Genomic DNA, 22,014 nt, shown 5'->3' on the forward strand with positions numbered 1-22,014 from the left:
TTCATACACATTCCTCATGCTGAGATCAAAGATACGTCGTCTTCAGATGTGCCCTTCCCTTCTTCATGACCTTAAGCTGTCAGTGTTATCTTCTCCATACATGCACACCCACTCACACATAACATACTTTACCACACACACGCACGCACGCACACTGACGAATCTCATGGAGGCAATTACTGAGCTGAGCCCTTCATGCTGGCTGGCTATCAAATGTTTTCCTCCACTCTCAACAGTGCTGATTTAATGTGTCCATGTTTTCCTCCACATGCTCCGTGTTCATAGCGGGGCCAAATGATTTGTTGAAAATAACTAATTGCGCTTTTTCTGACAGGTATTGTGACTGTACTGTAATATGTTCTTAAGTTGCCTTCAGTTCAATATTTGTTGTGTTTGAATTACTTTACGTTTACGTTACGTTTAATTGTGATTAAAAACATGGAGAATTCACACATTACACCACAACACATGAAATAACCACCGTGTATAATTTAGAGGATTCTAGGGCAACTGCAACTTAGAATTATTTTCTTAATCAAATTGTTGTTTGATCCAGAAAATGTTGATTTTTACTTTAGTAATCGATTCATGCACATGAACGCCCCCTCACTTAGTGATTTCCAGTGGGAAATTGTGAGATTTTGATACCAGTTCCCATTACTGTTTGGTTTTACCCAAGAAGCAGGTAAGGGTGGACCATGTGTCAGCCATTATTCCTTTCACTCCCACAAAAAAAGCTCTTGCACGTAACGCACCCATAGTTATCATTTCACAAATGGGAAGTATTGTCTTTTCGATAACACGTGAGTAACTGAATCCAACTACAACATGCCAAACTCCATGGGAAAGGAGGAAAATGAATAATTCTTCAGTTTCATGTGATAATAAAAAGCATAATTTAAAATGTTGTATTCAATTTCTGTTAATAGACGTTCGAAATTCTTTAAACTGGACTTTAAACAACTCTATAATACACAAGTTTCCCTTGTTCCTTGTGCCGTTTAATTGCCTCCTTGGCCCCATACGTCTCCACACTGACATATTGGCACAAATCAGAAGTAAAGCAACTTGCTGCTTCTTGTCACATAACCTGGTAACTGCAACCATAGCAACCATCACAGCCAGCCACTTTGCATACAAATGATTGTGACACAAGTGTGTGTGCATGTGTGAGTATGCATGAGAAGAGGTGGTGCCAGTTTGCTGGTGGGTGGCTTTACAAATTTAGTTGTTTGTCACTGTGTGGACATGCAAGTGCAAGGGAGGAGAGAAAGAAACCGCAAAATGGTGAGAAACAGGAAAGAGTGAGAGCTCAGAGACCGATTTCATTTTTACTCCCCTTTTGATTTCTGTTTGAATGCACCATGAGTATACCAGCACTTGATCTGTGCATCAGATGGTACTTATGTTCCAGTCTATTATGTATGAAAATGCATAATGGATGGGAATCCATCAGGCGCTCTGCGTCCTGTAGAATCATCATAAACACTACATAACATTATTAATAATGACATTAAAAATGCATATCATGATGTAAATTTCCTCAATATCAATATAAAAAGGTTCAAAATTGTGTACACAATACAACACAAACATATTGTTTTCCTAGGATGTACAGGTATGGAATGTTTCTCTGTTTAAATAATGTTTGTCGTTTTCTGTGCATGAAGTCATTTTACTCAGGAGCAAAACTCAATCTTTAGTTATCTGGCCTTTATTTATTGTGATAATTATCAATATCAACTGATTTGAAATCTTTATTGTGAAAACCTTTGTCCACAGCGTCCAGCCCTGCATAACATGTTCCCTACTTGTTAATGTACCTGTACGTGTAGACATGTGACAGGTCCACTGTGTGACATTTAGGAGAAGAACTGGCAGAAATGAAATACCGATCAGTTTAAAGCGTTAGATTGCTTTAAAATACACATTGTTTGTTTTTGTAGCCTTTATAGGTAATTTGTAGGGTTGGAAATCGGCAATGATACGATATTATTACGATATTGCAAAATCTTTGCGCAAATTATATTGCGATATACTCAGAAAACAGCTCTAGGGAGAGTCAGCACCTGGCACCATCTAGTGGACTGAAACGTTAATTGATTTTTCACACAAAATATTGATAAGCTAAAATAAAATCAATACTTACAAAAGATCACAATATTTTGTGATATTTTTAAGTTTTTGAAAGATTTCTAAAACATTTATGCTTTCTCATTTTTGCATCACAGCTTAGATATTGAGCTTTTGATGACTGAAGATGTTTAGTGGAATTATGCCGGTTGACTGCTCGTGTGATTTGAAGGTGTTCCAAATGATCTACAACTAATGCTGCATCACAGAAATGCATCCATGACTGCCAGCTTGCATAGTTTAGGAATGCGAGTCATGTCTGATTGTGTGTATAGCCAAGGAGGGAGGAGGAGGTGTTTATGAAGCAGCGAGTGGGAGGAGTTGTTGCGTGGATCATCTCTTCTTCCTCTGGCCTTGGCAGCATTCCCAACATCTGCACACCCATGTCGGAGCTGCGCTGTGATATCAGGGTGGCGCTAGCCCACGATGGATTATAGTCATTGCACAGGTACTCAAGCAAAACTAATGTGTATATAAGCAGGTGTTAACTGCTACAGTGGTGTGTGCGTGTAAAGAGAAAATTCAGTGTTTATTAACATGAGGAAGGCGTAGTACAGAGGTAAACAAAGACGTAATGATTGATCAGAACAGGGTGTGTATCACAGAATGCAGGTCTTTGAAAAGGGAGGCCATCAGGGGGCGACTCCACTGGTTGCAAAAATCTATATGGGGAAAAAAGAGCGAACATTTTCCTAAAGGAAAAACCCAGAGTTACAGACATTGTAGGTCTATTTTCAGATAACAAGTTCATATTTCGAGTTGGAATCACAATCACGTCAATTGGATGATTTTTGAGAAATGTCCTGGTTTTTTTTACAAACTACAGACAGATTATATAGAAGACAACCACTTTCTGGTTTCAAAAACTGATATGGCACCAGTCAGATCACAGATCTTGTGGGTTCAGATGGGTTTTGGTCTGCAACCAGAAGACAGTCTATTTTTCAAATACACTCTATTGTATACAAACCAGAAAATAGGCTGATGCATACAAAATTGGGTATTTCACCATTCCCTACTGAGATACATAATTCCTTTACGTCCTCCCATGTGGATGTTGCAATTACCAGAGTCAACATCAGGCAGTCGCACAACAGTCGCACCTTTTTAACGCCAACATTAACGAGTTTGCCAATTATAAAACACATGTTCCAGTTAAGGCTCCCAGAGAAGTTTCTCCAAACACAGGAGAAGAGAGGAATGGTGTGAGAATGAACAACTGTCTTTCTGATAAATGGCATAGAGTCAGCAGAAGGTAAAAATATGCGTTAGGAAATAAGTGAGTGAGATACAAGTCACCAACTGATGAAATGGGTCATGTCTCACACACTGGTTGGTTCCCATTTGATCTATTGTGAATGCAAATAGTCGATTAGAAATCAATTAGTATATGAAAATCTTCTTCTTTTACACTTTTCAGTAAAATGACATGTTGGTTTAATATCTACACAGCATTTTCTTTGATTTGTAATGTTAGATATGCTGGGATATGTTTAATGTGTTATCCAATTTCAGCAGAATACAAAATACATATTTGCATAAGCAACAACAACACCCTTCAACAAAGGGACAACTTTATTATACAACCCTTCTCATGATACTGCTACTAAAACAGCTAATCCAATAAAGATTATGGAAATGAAAGATGCTGAAGAGTTGCGTCATTGAAAACCGAGAATGCAGTGTTACACACACACACACACACACACACACACACACACACACACACACACACACACACACACACACACACACACACACACACACACACACACACACACACACACACACACACACACACACACACACACACACACACACACACACACACACACACACACACGTTATTATGAACTAAACTTAGTCCAACCTCTGCTGCTGATTCCCCCAGGCTATAGCTTCATACCCTTGCTTCAACAGATTTGGAGTCATGGTGGAGCAATGTGCCATATCAATCTGTGTTTTCATGTGTGTGAGTTTATACATATGTGAAGAGCACCCACACGAAACCCTCCTTCTCTTATCAGCTGCAGCATACAGTACAGTGAGCCAAACGGAGCCACCGACAGCCCTAAAACAGTGGCAAGTACAAGCTTTTTAAGCCTCATCTTGCTTTTTGCTGTCAGACTTCTGGCTCTTTGAGTGTGTTTGGGTTTCCTCTTGGCTCCCCCCTTCCTCTCAGTATCACATGTACTGCACTCCGAGTAGCCCAACCGGCAATGCCTCTATGAAAAATTGATTTTTTTGTTTTTTTTTTCCCAGTCTTCTTTGCCATGGCGATGCACAGTTTACCCACCAGTTATTTTAAGGATTTGCATCAAAGTGGATGCAGTGATGTAGAAGTGAAAAGAAATGTGGGTAGAGAGGAGAGTGCTTCACTCCCTGCTATACGGAAAAGTTTATATTTTATAATGATGTGATATTAACCCAAGTAAAAAGGAGAGAGTCAGAGACAACAAATCAATATTATAACAAACAAACACCACAACGAGTTTGAATAAAGCCAACAAGAGAAAGGGGAACATGATCCAGCAGCAAACTAACAAAAACAGAACAAAAAAAACACAAACAAGAGCAATAGAACAATAAAATAGGCAACCTAGAACAGACTAAGCCTCCACAAAAACCACAAAGGTAAAAGTGTCACAAGAAGAGATGGGGGACGGATGGGTTTCATATTTCTAACTGCAGCAAAATCTACTGTCATTATAAACAAATAAGTCAGAGATCCAATAGAGGAAGCACTCTTCCACAAACAATAAAATTGTCTTTAATTTGAGGAATTTAAAAAAAGAAAGTTTGCAAAACTGGGGCAACATCTTTCTAAAAATACGCAGCTGCAGAAACAAGTTTCAAGCCAGTCAATAACATTTCATCTGACATCTTCTATCGCTCAAAAAGAAAAAAAAGAATCTCAGGCATTCTAAATTTTACCACACGCTTCAAAAAAACTTGAAGTCTGATGTGTCAGTGAAAAACAAAGAAGAGCAATTCATTGTGGATATCTGCCAGTCTGTCGAGAAGAGACTGCAACTTTTCTCTCTTTTTTTCCCTCTAAGAAACACTGCACATTGTAAATGTACTGTGAAGTGTGTTGCTAGTGGGTTAAAAAGGATTTGTCAGCCCTTATCTTATCTTTGAACACAACTCTGATAAAGACAGATTTCAAATGGCTTAGATAAACAACCTGCGGCAGAGACTTGTAAACAAGCATTTGAACAAAAAGTGAAAAAGACATAACAAAGAATCCAATTCTATGGAGAGTTGAGAAGTCAACTGGGCCCAGAAAATGTCACTTTTTTTTTATTATTTGACTCAAAGAGAAAAGTATCAAACACACATTTTTGCTCAATATTATAAATGCCTCCATTTCTCAGTGACGCCTGTAACAAACACTTTTGAGGCGAGCAGAAACTATTTTTAGGCTTTTGTTTTAATGAGACAATTATTATCAGTGCTTGAATGTTTGAAGTGGAATGTGTGCAGGTAACTGGAACTTCACAACATTGTCATTTGGATTATTTAAAGATTTTCCATACATGCGGTGGTGATGCTACTGTTCATTTACAGTCCCTTCAACCTGAACATGATTGTTTGAACTATTAATAGTACGGTCAACATTTAAGCGTTAATCGTCGCAAATTCTTTTTATTTGACAATAGTTTGAATGGAACAGATAGCTTTGTTTTTATTTGAAAGTTATGCACCACAGTTTTAAATATGAATTCGGTCTTTTTACATTTAAACATCAACTGTGACACGTGTCAGTGTTAAGATGAAAAGGTGCAATTAATCACAGCAGGTCCCTCCGATTAGTGCATTATTTAAATCCAATGACACCCCTGACTATTACAGCTCATGTTACCTACTTATAAAATCTGAAAAATGCCCCACACTCATCTTCTCGTGGATGCGGATGTAGATGGAAATGATCCAGGCCACTGGACACCTGCCGAACCCAGCCTGTTACTCCTACTGCAGCATCGCTGGCAGCAATGACTGTGTCACAGGACTGGCACTGGCAAGGTTAGGACATATTCACCAGTGAGGGTATTCCCTCCGTCTGTTCCTCTCCACACTCCATTTCCCGCCCTTTCATCTTCCGTTTGTGTTTGTCTTTTTATGCAAAGCTTACCCTGCCTCCCTCTCTGCATCTATCTACATCTACCACTGTCCTAACACACTGTGTCTCTCCTCTGTCCCACATCACTCCTCCTCCTCCTTCTCCTCCCTTGCATCTTCCCTCCTCCTCGTCCCTCTCCCTCTCTTGCATCTGTTTGGTGAATTCCCAGGGGCTGTGAGGGGCCAGAAGGGTCCATGAATAAGTCATTTACTCTGGCCCCCCAGACTCTGTGATCATCGCCAACCTGTTCAAAAACATGGTTCCCCGCCACCTCTTTTACTCCCTCTGCACCCCACTTTCTGCATCCATAAGCAATGAAAATATAAATAATAAAGCATTAGGGAGTGTGTGTGCGCTACGTCTCATGTTCTTGGATGTTGATTGACATCAGTTTGACTATCAGCTGCGAAGAAAAGGCTCCATTAAAACGTACTTTTAATGGAAAGGAATTTTTCCTATATGGTCACATGATATACATACTAACTCACATAGTCACAATATTTGGCTTAGTGCTTCCCGTACAAGCCTGCAGGGGCAGTGTTGCTTCAGCTGGTCAGGCCTAAATTAGGGACGAGCCCATCTGATACTCAGTATCTGTACAAGGGTCTGATACTGATCATCACTGCTGGATCAAATATTGGGGAAAAACAATAACATTCTATACGATTTGTGGATTCATAAAATAAAGTAAATGTAAAGAAACTGTAGGACATCATAGATGCCACCAATGTCTCCCATCTAGTTGTAACATTATATTCTTGATATGGGTAGGTGGTAAATGCATGGTAAATTGTTGAAAAGAAGTAAAAGACTGAAATGCATATCTTCTATTTGTTATATTGAGAGTTGTTGGTGCCTGAAACTAATTTTGTGATCGATCAAATACATCAGGGTTCCTGCACCTTGGTTGACATAAAATTCAAGGACCTCAAGGATTTTCCCAGACCAGTTCTCTCAAATTCAAAGACTGAATGTGGAAGTTGGGAGGGCAACTTCTAAGAGCTGTTTCGTCCATGGAGTCCACACATTTAAAAAAGGGAGACAGAGATCTTGGAATTTTCATTTTCCAGGCATCACGTCATTTGCTCTCTCTTAACGTTACTCGCTCACTGTTCTGCATGGAATCTCTCATCAACGGCGGAGAGAGACAGTGGACAGGGGTCCACAACACCGCTAGTAATTATGAATTCTGTATAGGTCTAGTCTACGTACATCATGCAATACAGGGCATATGAAACAGTCGGTGTAGAAATGAAGGGACACATTTACCTAAATATCAACTTAACTTCTTTCTTCCATCATAAATACAAGATCCTGGCAAAACAAATGCAACTGTGGCTTGAAATAAATGTGACATTGAATAACATTGTCAAAACAAAGCCACAAAGAATGTGAGCCATTATCAAGCTCAAGTTGGTCTAACAACATATTCCAGTTTGTGACCTTTATTCAGCCAGGCAATGTACAAAAAAGGTTTTCAAAGGGAAAGACACCATAGTCATATTTGAGTGGACGGGATAATGAACCTGACTTCATCAGGTGAGAGACAACTTCACAAACTACCAAAGGCGGTCCTGCTGTTTGTAGCAGGGTGCATAAAACGCCTCATCATACACTTTACGAGGTGCTTCACTTCCGCAAATGAGCTCACCTTGCTTTTTATAGCCGCTCATGTTCATCCATGCATGAAATTGTGAATATTGTCATTCTCCTTTGTTATCCGTGTTAACAACTTTATCAAAGCTTCGTCATAATCAAAGTAAGCCTGAGATTATTCCATGAAGATAACACCGATTTACTATTCAATCATCGGGAGGTAGTTCAACTCTCTCACCAGGCAGATCCCAGGTTTCATTCCCAGCCAAAGTTATTTCATACTGCATGTTCTCTTTTTCCTTACAGTGTTCTGTAATCACACAGCCCACAGAAAAATAGACCAGCAGGGTGTAAAACAGGAAGGATGACAGGAGATACCAATACTTTGGCACAATGTCAATGGAAAACCTCTGAACAAGTGACAGAAATTGTTTTTTTGGCAGCAGTTGTCATAGATATTTGAAATGTTATTCCTCCAGGACTGACAAGGGCAGCACAACAATCAAGCATCGGCAAAAATCTAAAAACATCAAAGTAAGAATTGTTTTTCTTACCTTTTCCTAAACTATTCCTAGTCTGTTATACTTGCTCTCTTTTATCTCAGTCCTTATAAAGTCTCTGCGCTTGTGCCTCATTTCATGTGTCACATCCATGTTAAAATTAACCTCTTGCATTATATGAATCATGACAGTTCTTTCAAAAACATGTTCGGCACAGTAACTAATGGATTTGGCCTTGTTCAGGCAGCCAGGAACAAATCAGAGTTCATCCAGATTGGTTTGAAAGTCTGGACAGAAAAAAACAGGCATCTGATATGATCAAACCTGATACAGTTATTGCGAGTCATTTGAAATGTGATTTAAATCAGATTTCTACAGTCTGAACACTACATCTGCTCATATCAGATTTCAACTGATCTCTTGCGTCACTCTCAATGCGACATAGCGACATCAGCACTGTCAAATCCAATGTTGAAAGCCCAGCAGCCCTCACTGATGCCAGCACAGAACACACTGTAAACTCGTCTGTTCCACCGCAGAGCTTTTCTTGTGGTAGACGGGAGAGCTGCAACGCGACCCGACAGGACAATTGTTTGGAAATCCACATTGTTTGGAAGTCCACGCCACAACCATGAATAACACCCATGTCATTACAAAAGCAGCCCACACAAATAAATTGTCTGGATTATAAACTCTATGTAAACATGGATATACAGTATCAATCACACTTTATTTATAAAGCACTTTCCATACAAGGCAATGCAACTCACAGTGCTTCACAGGATAGAAAGCAACCCAACCACCCAGCAACTGTTCAGCCACAAATGGGTGGTATTATGTAAAAAACAGCAATGGCAAAGTGAAGAAAACAAGAAGTAAGAAGGGAGAGAAGGAAGCGAGGAAAGGAAGCGAGGAAACGCTATCAAGGAACTCAAACAGCTGCTGTATAGTCTTTTGAGACCCCTAGTCTATGGTCTGGACACACAAACCTGTACTGATCACTTGGACACTCTACCTGAAAAAGAAATCTGATTTGACATTTTGAATTACAAGTATTGCACCTTTCCTTTCTCGACTCATGACTACTTTGTATTTCTTTAAGAAATCACAGCAAACTGCATTTGCAAATGTCAATCCAAACACAAAGAAGGCAAGTTTAACTTAACATGTTTGGCAGTTAGCCTCTACTCTCAGAGGCTCCAAACAGCAGAATGACCCATGTAATTACAAAAACATACTCATGTACGCTTAAGTGTTTCGCCAGTTTGTATTTCATTATTATTTTTCCCACCACATGTAATTGAATCTCAAACAGACATCCTTTCACTAACGGAAAATAGAAAATTGCCCTTATCTCTGCACAGCAACGCATCTGCTGCTGAAGCGACACAGGACTTGTGTACATTCGAAGACTCCACAAGACTGATTTCCAATTCTGTCGTCCCAAGTGGCAGCTTGAGATAACAGAATTCCTCTAAAGTCTGAATCTCTTCATTCCTCAGAAAACATGTATAATGGTTTTGTTATTCTCCGAGTAGTGAATTCCCTCTTTTTGTTTGTCAAATTAAGCTGGTTATAGAAAAATCCCCACAGCAGCATTTTTCCACTATTTGTTAGGTCAGCTCTCTATGGACTTAACAGTCAGGAACTTCAACTTTTTTTTCATGAGAAAAAAACTTTCTGGGAATTTTGAGAAAAAGGGGAAAAAAATATGAAACTTGGAGACAAACAAAAACCTGCTAAAGGGCAAAAAGTCAGATGTTTGAAATCACATGATGCATATATTAGTTTGTACCGTTTCAATTTTTTATACATTTAATAAAATAATAGTTGTATGAGCATTTGTTGCTTTGTGTCTGTGGAGTGAACTCTGGGTTTACACTCATCAGGTGGGCAGAAACATGATTTTTAAACACACAGTGCTTAAATTCAATTTGTAGTCATGGACAAAGATGCAGCCCTGGAATTTGTTTGTATTCACTCATGCTGTGTCATGCTATTCCTTCTAAAGATATTCAGATGCTTGTGTCCTCCATCTTTACAGCAAATCACCATAACATGACTTGTTTTTCTGATGGGCAAGAGGGCGTTCAAAATTGACTTAAGGCCACGCTTCACTTATAGCGCCCTCTGCTGTACCGTGTGGTAAGAACATCAGATAGGTCTGCTATGCTTCTAGGTTGTATATTCTGAACTTGATTGGGTAAGGAAAGGTCCCCATTTAACACGCATAGATGATTAAAAATGACTTATTTTATTGTTTATCTGTTATCTTAGCACAGCTTATTTCTGATGTTAGACATTTTATATTTATAATTGTGTTATAAATGCAGCACTGCAGTCAGCTGAGGTTGTTTTTAAATGTGCTATAAAAATTGACTTGACTTAAACGTTAACGATAAAGGTTTTATTGCCTTTAGTCATCACAATGCAGCATCACATTATTGACTGACAGAACACTGAAGCAAAGTGATGCTTAAATGTCCCAGTGCTGTTATACTCTACATTAGCACTCATGGATGCCTCATATCCAATCAAATTACTTTTGTTGAATTTAGTGATTCCCAAAAGATGGAACAGGATCCACCTATGAGGAGATATTTTTAAGGTCCCCAAACAAATTTGCTGATTTTTCCCAGCTTTTTAATTAAGATATGTGTGTATATGTTGTATGCATATACATGTACAGAAATGAGTGGCTAAACTAGGCAAAATCTGTTCTTTTTGCAGAATTTGACATTGTGATTTGGATCATGATATTTGCCATCTTTAAAAAGTGGGTCATATAGAAAGTTTTGAGAAACACTGGTGTAATGTTCTTTGATTTAAGTGGCAGACAGGTGGGTTCTTTCAGGACAAAAACATGGCAGATGAATGAATGAATCCTAATGCACGGGGAGTGTATGAGCAGCTGTGTGGCATACAGGATGGAGGAGGAGGAGGACAGTGGGAGGATCGCGGGAGGAGAGAGGGAAGGGAAGCAAGCGGGACGGACGAGGTGGAGGAGACGACTGCCAAGGGGAGGCTGGCTTGGCTTTCACACTGGTGAGAGCAGAAGGAAGAAAGAAAGTCTCTCAGGCATTCCTCATTTCTTCTTTCCCCATTTATCAGTCTCTGCCTTTTTTTCCCGCCCCTCGTTTTCACACCACATCTGGACTCACTCTCCCCCTCGCCTTTTTTTTTTTCACTTTTCAAAAACACTGTTGGATTCCTCACATTGCCTTTCTTTCTCCTTCCTGTCCAAGCACTATACATCCTCGTTTTTTCATCCCTTTCCTTCATTCCTTTCTTTGCACTGCAAGCTCTTTGTGTGTGTGTGTGTGTGTGTTTTAAACCATCTTCTCATTGCTCCATTTTTTTTCCCCCGAAGGAAAAGAGCTTGGTGTGAGATCTGTGCCAGTGCGGTCTTGATTGTGCCACCCTACTTAGAGAGTGGGTGTCGAACACAGACACTGGCACATCTCGCCAGAGAAAAAGAACCACTCTGAAGCCAAAGGCTGCAGAGAAATATGAATACGGTATACGTCTCCTGCCTCCCACTCAGCGAGGATCTGATCCCTTTGATTCACTTAAATCTGCAGAAAAACTATATTTTCTGTCCGTATTTCTAAGAGTAAAAACCCCAACAGATAATTAGTTTTATTCCCTAGATGCTATATATTTTAAATGGGATGTTGCTGGTTTTATAACTAAAAGAAGACAACATTGAATCATTTCATCGAGGGTCTCATAAAAAATAAAAAATAATCATCTGCTGTCACATCTGTCTATGGTCATTTTTTTCTGATTTGTCATCAAAGGCCTCTTACAGACACCTGCACCTTAAGGTTTTTGCTCTTTTTCCACCCCAGTGGCTGCCAGACACAACCTGATTACTTGTACCCCTTACTCATTTACTGACCTTTCAGTCGTGTTTAAGATCAGTTAACATTCTCCCACACTCCTTCACTCCACACACTCACTGTCAGATTGTCTTACCAGATTATCTGTGAGCAGTCCAGCAATTCCTGTGTTATTCTCAAGTGTATGATCCATCATGCAAGTTGTCTGACTCCGTCTTCAACACCAGTAATGTACTAGGATGGTTTGTACTAGGATGGTACACCGTCAGGAAATACCAGATGCTGTACGTCTACATGCCAATGAGTCCTTGGCAAGACCCCTAACCCCAAGTTGGTCCTGACAGCTGTGCCGGCAGCGTGTGAATGTATATGAAAGATTTGTAGTAGAGAAGGTGCTGCACATCACTGGGTTGTATGAATGGGTGAATGGCAAAACTGTATAGTGTAAAGCAGCTTTGAGTCATCCTCAAGACTAGAGAAGCTCGATGTTATACTGACCATATATTATTACAAACGTGTACTAACATGTATGCGCCCCATTTATTTAATTTGCATGGATGATAGAACAATCAAAAACAGAATTAAATTGTAGCATTTGAAAATTACTTATTGGGCTGTTTCAAATTGGGAATTTCATTAAAATGACTATAAAAATGACTATATTTCAACAAAAAACTATATATGCATATCCGATATTGTTTAATATGAACATATGCATCTCAAATTTCGTAGGACCAAATAACTCGCAACATATTGAACATTACAGACTACTATTACAGATACTTTGTCATTTTACACCATTTGGAATGTGGGGAGGGGGAGTGTCTTTTTAAGTGGCGTTTGTATGTTATTTTGGTGAGAGTCCATGCTGTGTGGAAATAGGATTCACACACTAGCAATATATCATTTTTAAATTATCCTTTTACAAAAACAATTTGAGCCAATTCTTTTTTGATGAAAACAAGCCATTTTACAGGATGTAACAGAATGTCTAAATTGCCCCATGAGATTACATTCGAACCATTGCCGCCAGGTCACAGCTGCTGGACAGACTCATCTACTGATCAGTGAAAAAGTTTGTGTCCAGCTTACACAACCACATTTATAAACATGCGGCCCAGGTTGGAAAAATCCTGCAATTCCTCTTTAATGGCGGTGTTTTTCGCAGCATAACCAAAGGCCAGATCTAATCACAAATACTCACAAGAGACATATTAAGGATGTGTTGTAAAGTCAGGTGATATTAAGGGCTGTCTACAAACCAGGTCTGAACTGACAAGATCAAATATACATTTATATCTGACAATTACTCCACAGTGACTGAAAATGCTAATTAAATGGGAAGTGTAATGAATACAGTATGAAAATACATTGGGCTAATGGTCCTAAAATTGTGCAGTAATTTGTGGACTTGTACGTAAGGAGCGAAAACAAGAAATCATAAATGAAATACAGACATAATAAATTAACATCTGCTGTTGCAACCACTTGCAAATACAATCATTGCGACAGCCTCCAAATATAAATACACAACCATAAAAATCATCTGAACAAAGAAAAGGCAGCCAGTGTTAGCATTATAATTTTCACCCCGAGCTCTGTTCAGCGACTCCGACTGTAACAGCAATCCATGACTCAGACTCACACTCAACATACACTCCAAAGATTACAGCCAACACACACACACACACACACACACACACACACACACACACACACACAGTCTGTACCCCTCTTGATCCACTCATTCTTGGTGGAAGCACCCCAAGTTCAGCAGTGTGACCGTGGGGTGGCTCGTGGCCCCGGCCGGTGTGACGACCCCACTCTGACAGAGTGTCAATACAAAGCAATTTACAAGCGCATGAAAAATCGACCCCCGATAACAGGCAATTTCTCTGCTCTGCTGCCTCAAGAGGCGTGACCTGCCTCGCGAAAATGAGGGGTGGGGGGGCAAAAAAAGAGGAAGAGGTTCAGAGGGGTGATCACAGTCCACTGGATGTGATTACAGCCTGTGCTGTGTGGTAAACGAGGAACAGGGTGAGACGGAGGCAAAGAAAATTGAACAGTAATAGGGCAGGGAAGGGAATTGGTGCGAGCGATTGTAATAGTGATGCGCGGAGCAGAGAAATCACCATGATGAGTGCGATAGCTGCAAAAAGGAAAAGCGGAGACAGATATGGATCAGGATGGAGGGAGTCTCATGACAGACGAGGAGACGCACAAAGTTCGGAGAAAGGACGGTTGAAAGAGGAAGAAGGAAAGAAAGAAATTAAGAAAGCAGTTGATCCACAATACTGTTGCAATGTGGATTATGTGTGTGTTTGTGTGTGTACGTATGGACTGGAGGCCACAGGTGGCGACATAATGGAGATAATGACCTCATTCCTCTTCCCTTTCGCCGAGACACTTTTTTCCCCAACACATTCTATTCATCAAGCCCTCTATCCATCTCTCCATCTCTCGCTCCACTCTTTCTTCCAATTCTCCTTCCTCTCTGTCGAAAAGCCAGAGGTCACAACTTCATCCAAACAGACAGAGACACACAAAGAGGAATAGCTGCATACACCTCTGTGTGTGTGTATTTCTTTTATGTATCTATTTGAAATCTTTTCTAGTGTTAACACAAACTGTTTTAGGACCAGCAGTCCTCATGGGGACACAAGCATGGTTTTAATGAGGTAGAACTTTATCTCTGCAGTTCTCATTAAGGGTAGAGGGAAGATTTGAATTGTAGTTAGGTGAGGGTAAGGCATTAACTGGTTAATGTTTTTGTTAGGCTCTACAAATGAATGGGATGCAGTCTCCTAAGACTAAGGTTTGTGTGGTTGTCACAGGAAAACGCATATAAACAGTTTGGCAGAAGTCATGGACTTAAATTGAGGGGAAAACAAATGTGTTAATTTCAAGTTTATCTGCAGAGGTGAAGTAAAATGAACTACCATCAGCCACAATAACGGTTCAGGACTGAAAAGGACGCCGTCGAAGAAAACGGAACAAAGAAATATGTTTCAGTATTTCAGAGATGGAGAGATTTTCATTGTTTTAAAGACCAGTGACTGTCTGTCAACCAGCTCATCAATTTGATGGATACATGTAAAACACATCAAGTATTAACCCATCACTATGAATATCCGAGACCTTTGCTATGATAATAAGCCGTGGGACTTAATAATTCAGCTACTCTGCTCCTGCTGGGAAAGGAAAGTGTGGTTGAGTTTCCTGCCACCCAGCACTGCTCGGCAGCCCCACTGAACAAAGACCCCCTGCACAGCACACCTGCAGCATCCTCATGAAAGCTCTCCGACTTACATATTCAGCAAGTGGGAGTGGAACAGAGACAGACGGAGGCTTTGGCCTGCATCGTTTCCTCTGCGTGTAGCCACTGCTCGCTCAGATCTCAGAAGACAAAGAGAAGGTAGGGAGGGAAAGCAAGTGCAGCCTTTTCTGTACGTTGAACTCTTTTGCAAGAAAAAGTAATCATATCAATATACAAAACACTACATATGAAAACTCACTATAAAGTTTGTTAAGGTTTGGCACTCTTAGTGGCTACTATTAGGTACACATGCTCAACTGCTCCTTAATGCAAATACCTTATAAGCCAGTAATGATCAAATACGATGACCAGTGCCACTTAATGGCACATTCACACCAGATGTGACGTGATTTTGCCGCGCAACAATTTTACACACACAGTCAATGCACCGATGCAGCAGCCAGGCCGAGCGCTGCAAGGGATGGGCGTCAATTTGCTCCCCCCGCACGTGTCATGCACGGATGATGTTGTGAAACCACATAAGATAGAGTGAGCAACAATGCTTTGGTTGATGCCTGTTACTTCTCATTAAATACGCCAACTTGCATCCAGTGACCCATTGCGTCACGAAACAGACAAAATGATCCCGCATCGTGATAGACGCGATGGGAGCAAAGGGACATGAAAAATCGCGTCCGGTGTTAACACCACATAAGTATTTATTTAGTAACGTAGTCTTCTGACATAATTACCTTAACCAGTGGATGGCAGCAGAGGTCAAGTGACTTGATGCAACATATCTCAAAGCACCTGCTGCTGATTCAGACTAATAAAGCACCTTTTATTGTAAATTCCGTGTGGGATGTGGTCAGCACTCAAAATAACTGTATTGCATTAAGTTTGGCCTCTGTCTGGTGGCATATATCATGTTGTGAGGTTGTAGGCAACAACCAGCCCTGATGCCACTCATATTCTGCCACTGCATATTGGACCAACGTAGAAACATCACTATGGTACTGTCACACTGAAATTATCGGGGAGAGAAAAGCTTAAGATGGAGGAAAAAAAACCTCAGTTGACTCTAGAAATGGGCGTGGTCGCTGCTCTTAAATGTGACACTCCATAGATACATTAATAATGTTGAAGCAGAGTACAATCCCTTGTCATTACACAGCCTATTTTGTTCAATGATTTAAAATACTCTTGAGTCGCGTATACTGAATGTCGACCTGTATGACAGCCTGTTCACTCTCCTCTGCTCGGCCTTCCAAGGCTTCTTCCCCCTCACATTCCTCATTCAATAGTAATTCTTTCTCTCTGACTTTTCTCCTCCTCCCTACATACTCATCTTTTCGCTTGTCACTTTCCCTTCATGTCAATTACCATCTCCCTCCACTTTCTCCCCCCTTCCTCTGGCACTGCTCACCCTCTCTCACACCTTATCCCACTATTTTCTCATCACTCCTTATGTACTCCTCTCTACTCTCGCTGCCCATGCAAAGCTTCCTCGCGTTCATCTTTCCTCCCCCACTTACTTATCCATTCCTTTTATGGACTGTCACTCATTCACTGTTAGTGTCATTTGTTTCTCCATCCTTTACGTTAGCTCCGCGTGAAGCTTCTGCATTCCCTCTCTTCTTCTAAAACCATACCACGTTTATTTTATCTCCCGGCAGGACTCTACCGCTTTTTACCTTCTCATCGTCCTTCGTTTCATCGTCATCCCACACACTCCTTTTTTCTCTCCAACACGAAGCATCTTCTCTTCTCCTCCTTCTAAATTCATTCCCGCTGTGAGTGAGTGACCTGAATCTGTCTCTTTGCATTACAACCCCTCCCCTCTGCAGCCCAGTAACACCTTCAAAATCCAATGGTGTGGCTGCCACCTCGCCTCACATGTCCTTGTTTATGTATACGAGTGTATATGTTGTGTAATTGAACCTTGGGAGGACACAGCTGCTGGCCTTGTACTTGTACCACAAGTGTATAAAACCTGGCAGTGTCTCATCTGTATTTGCATGTGGGAGCAAGAGTACTTGTATTTGTTGCCTCTTAAGGACCTGGCATAAACACGGACTTTGTCACGACCAGTAGTCATCATGGGGACCAAACTTGGTCCTAATCAATTAGAACTAATTCAATTTTGGGCTAAGATTTGAATTGTTGTTATGTATCAACTGGTTATGGTTATATTATGGGATAAAGCTTTGTTTAGGCTGTCCAAATAAATAGAAGTCAATGCTGTATCCCAAGAAGAATAGCTGCACAAACAAACACAAAGCATGTCAAGTCGGTAGACTTAAATGGATTTTAGCTGGTAGGTATTGGACTCCCAGTTGGATTGCCAGTGTCTTGTAAGTGGATATTCTGTGTGTTTGTGTGTACCTTCGTTGAGCGCCATGTCTGGTCTGTTGTCTTTAATTGCTGGTGCCTTATAATCCACCACAGGTCTGTTTTTACCATCTCACTTTCTTCACTCTCTTCTGTCACAAACTTGTTTTCTCTTCTGTGGAGAGACAAAACACAGGAAACTTTTTCACAACGGCTCTGACAAGCTTTATTTCCCACATACGGAATGAAAACATAAACTTTCCAGTGAGAGAGAGAGAGAGAGAGAGAGATTGCATGGGGGACTAGATGGGAAGAAGAAATGTATCTGCCAAACAGGAAAACAATCTAGGCAGATAGCACTGAGCTGTCAAAAAGTGTGACACCGCCAAAACACCAAGGCCCCTGCATCCTGGGAAAATTAAAAACATTGCACAGACGCCAAACAGAATTTTCCACAAAATTAATTTTTACTCTCATCTTTTTCTCGTGTTACTTCAGGTAAACGTTTAATATTTAAGATTCACAAGAGGCAGCATTTCTTGAAAGAATGTATTCAGTGTTGATGGATAAATACAAAAGACGCCAACATGAAGGAGTCATGCATTTAACTTTTAACACTTGAAATTTTGGAGTGTGAGATTCTGACGATCAAACAGCAATGTTAGAATCATATCCACTTTTTTTTTTGCTTTTTCAAAACGTCATATTATCCTGCCTCTTGAACACAAACTCCATCTCAAGATTTAACCAGGGAAACATATAAACCAGAATCAATACAGCCTGCACTCGCCAAACTAATGTACCAATCAATGAATGTTAAATGGTCTGTATTTATATAGCGCTTCAAGTCTTGATGACCACTCAAAGCCTCTTTACACAACAGTTTTGCCATTCACTCACACATTCATTCAGCAACAGCAATGTGCAGCACGTTTGCTATCACCTATGTTTCATACTTATTCACACAATGCTCAAACAATAACATACATGCCTTTCTAAACCCGTGAGCCTTACAAACAACTTTAACCACAATGTTGAGAATGAGTGTCTGCAGTCAAGCTATAAAAGCATGACAGCGTCAAACTGACCGAGTTCAATGCTCTTTATTCAAAATATCGATTTAGTGATATATCGCTGTCCTTCTCCATGCAATATGATAATTAATACAGCATGGCAAATACTGTACATCTAAAGTACAGTAACAGTCCCTGCTAGTTTCATGCGACATCTCCCAAACATGCCCAAACGACGTTTACGGCGGAATAATGGCAGAGAAAGCTACGTTTAGAGATGCCAAATCCACGTTCAATACATAGACTTTGTGCTTTGTTCTCTGTTGTGAATAAAATCCTGCACTTATAACTTTTCACAGTCATTTTGTTTGTGGAAAAAACAAAAATGTCCTCAAATCTTCCAAATCTGACAGACGTCTTAAAGTCTGTCCTTAAGCAGCAAAGTGGTAGACTTTACTGTCCTCTCCTTCAGTGTAGGAAGTATTGTACCCAGGTATTTATTTCTATCAATTCAGTAAAAATCCTGCAAGCGCTGACTCTCCCTCATTAGAAACCAACTCACATGATTCTTTTTTCTAGTCTTTATAATTTATCTGCTTAATTGCATAATGTGTCAGGTGAATAATAATAGGATGCAACTAAATGGACCTTGGCAGCCATCATTTATTTCATGTTGTACACCTGTGCTTGTCCTATGGTATCAGTAGTCAGATGTGAGGGAGGTTATCTGTCAAGCATTATTTGAATCAGCCAGACCATGAGGACCAAACTGACAGCCGTTTCGCAGAGTGCTCCTCAACCAGACCATAACAGTCTACATGACAACAACAGGTGTTTAATGAACCTATAGTTTCTGAACGACATTAGGTTGACGACTTTGTGCTTCAACATAACTAGAGAGAAAAAATATAGTCCTTCCAAGTTCTTCGGTTACTCTAGAGACTCAGTAAAGCACACGATTCCTTAAACACAAGTATGTGTCACATTTTATGCAGAAGTCAAACAGAGAAAATAACTTCCACTGACAGCAATGTCCACGGGAAAAATAACAGAGCTTCTAAGAAAAAAAACAGTACATGACTAATCACCAAATGACAAGGATATGAAATAACATCAGTGGGCGTTTAAAAATGTGTTAATGTAATTAAAATTGTCACTAAATCTACATTGCTGTAGGTGATCTGTGGGTATGCATCAATCAAACCAATTCCCCATACTATTAATGTATTTACCGCATTATCCTGACCTTTTCTCACCGGTGTGTGCAGTGCTGCCGACTTTAGCAGTGCTTAGAAAAGAGGATATTGGTAGAAATGCAACACAGCCACTTCTGCTCCTCACACAGTGGTGTCTGAATGATTTCTAACTGTCATTAGTTGCTGTTATGTCATTTTATCAATATCTGCATTTATGTTTAATGTAAAAATAAAAATAAACTGTTTTTGCTGTGTAATAGTAACAGTGTCCACTCAAACTAGGGCTGAATGATTGCTATGTGATTCACATTGTGAGAAGAAAGTATATTTTTACAAAATAATTCTCATTTGAATAACTATTTTTTAAATGATTACCCTGCGATTTGTGCAGAACAATATTTCATCTAAAATGGTAATTTGACACATTAAAAAAATATTGATTTATTGTTCAGCGCTAAATCAAACATAACACACACAAGCCAACACAGCCACATACTGAATGGGTGCTGCACAAGTTTCATTAAGTTTTAAGATGGACTGTCCTTCCCAAAGAGAATTTGCACGTGCTTGCATGTTTTGCTGGGAAGAACCTTTTCAATGACACACATTTGCTGGCCTGTTCCATTTACGTGTTCCCAGAACGCTACAGGAGGGAGTGTTGCCTCGTCTCTATAGAACCTGACATGGAATGACCTGCTCTACTAAGTAAGGATCCCTGAATCTGAGAATCACTAAAAGCACTTTAGAGTCCTTTAACAGGACTAAAGCCTGGTCCTAATGAAGTAGAACCACATTTGTGAGGTTGTGGTTACAGTGAGGATGAAGATGTGAACTGTGGCTGGGTTTAAACATTAGTTTTAATGACGTAAATCTAAAAATAAAACAATAATAATCTAACTTGACATTTCAGAAACTACAGTTGACTGAGCCAAATCGTTTTAATGTAAAACAATGTGGTGATGTACACAGACACACACTAAGCCAGTGACCTGAACATAATAATAAAGTGGGTGCATTTAAAATTACCAAATGGACCAAAATGGAGGCCTCCAGACACACCCTTACACACAGGAGCACCCACAAAAACGGACAATAGGGAAACATACAGCTGAAAACAGTAGTTCCACATGTCTGTCAAAACATGTGTGTGAAACAGTGAATTATACATATTAACACATTATTAAATAGTTGTAGGCACTGTTCCTCGTGTCCAAACACACTTACACACACACACACACACACACACACACACCCGGCATGTTCACGCAAACAAAAACACGTGCGCGCGCGCTGCTCATTAAACTGTCGCAAACTTTCTTTAAATGACCCAGTAACTCAGTTAAGGACGTTTACTTTGAAAAAAACATTAGTTTTTGTCTTACATAGTCTCTTGAACACTCACAACGTCATCCACTGCCGTTTCTTAACCGTAATCCACTGCTTGTCAACAACAGGTGCATCTTTTTTCCTGATTATGAAGGAAATACTGGCGCCGTGACGTCACGTGAGTTACGTAATCCGTTGTTTGTTTGTTTCGTTTTTTTTTAATATTTTAAATCAGGTTGACGGTGAACGAAATAAAGTTTTTGTTTAAAATATGTATGTCTTTATGAAAATGACTCTTCAAAAAGGTTTTTAGGCAGAATTATTGCATCTGATGGGAGGAGCTAATAATTTTAAAAAAAGGTAATATATCTTGTTTGATGAGAAAAAAAACCATTTCTACAATATTTTCTTTGGAATTTGTACAAGTATACCATTTTTAATGTTAATATTCACCCTATGAGACAGGTTCAGAATAGATTACACCAAAATATATTCTCTGACTGTGCCTGTTGTATATTTATGAGGCTGAAAAAGAGAAATCTGCGACAGTTAAGACCTCACAGTCAACTAAAAACTTATTTCAGATACTTCATTGTTCCCTTATGGAAATTGGACACTTTGGGTTCAGTGGTGCTGCACACATCACAGTCAATAAGTGAAATTAAAGCTATGTATATCACAGTTAATGAATAAATGTA

The sequence above is a fragment of the Solea solea genome, chromosome 6 (assembly GCF_958295425.1).
Source record: "Solea solea chromosome 6, fSolSol10.1, whole genome shotgun sequence".
NCBI lineage: Eukaryota > Metazoa > Chordata > Actinopteri > Pleuronectiformes > Soleidae > Solea > Solea solea.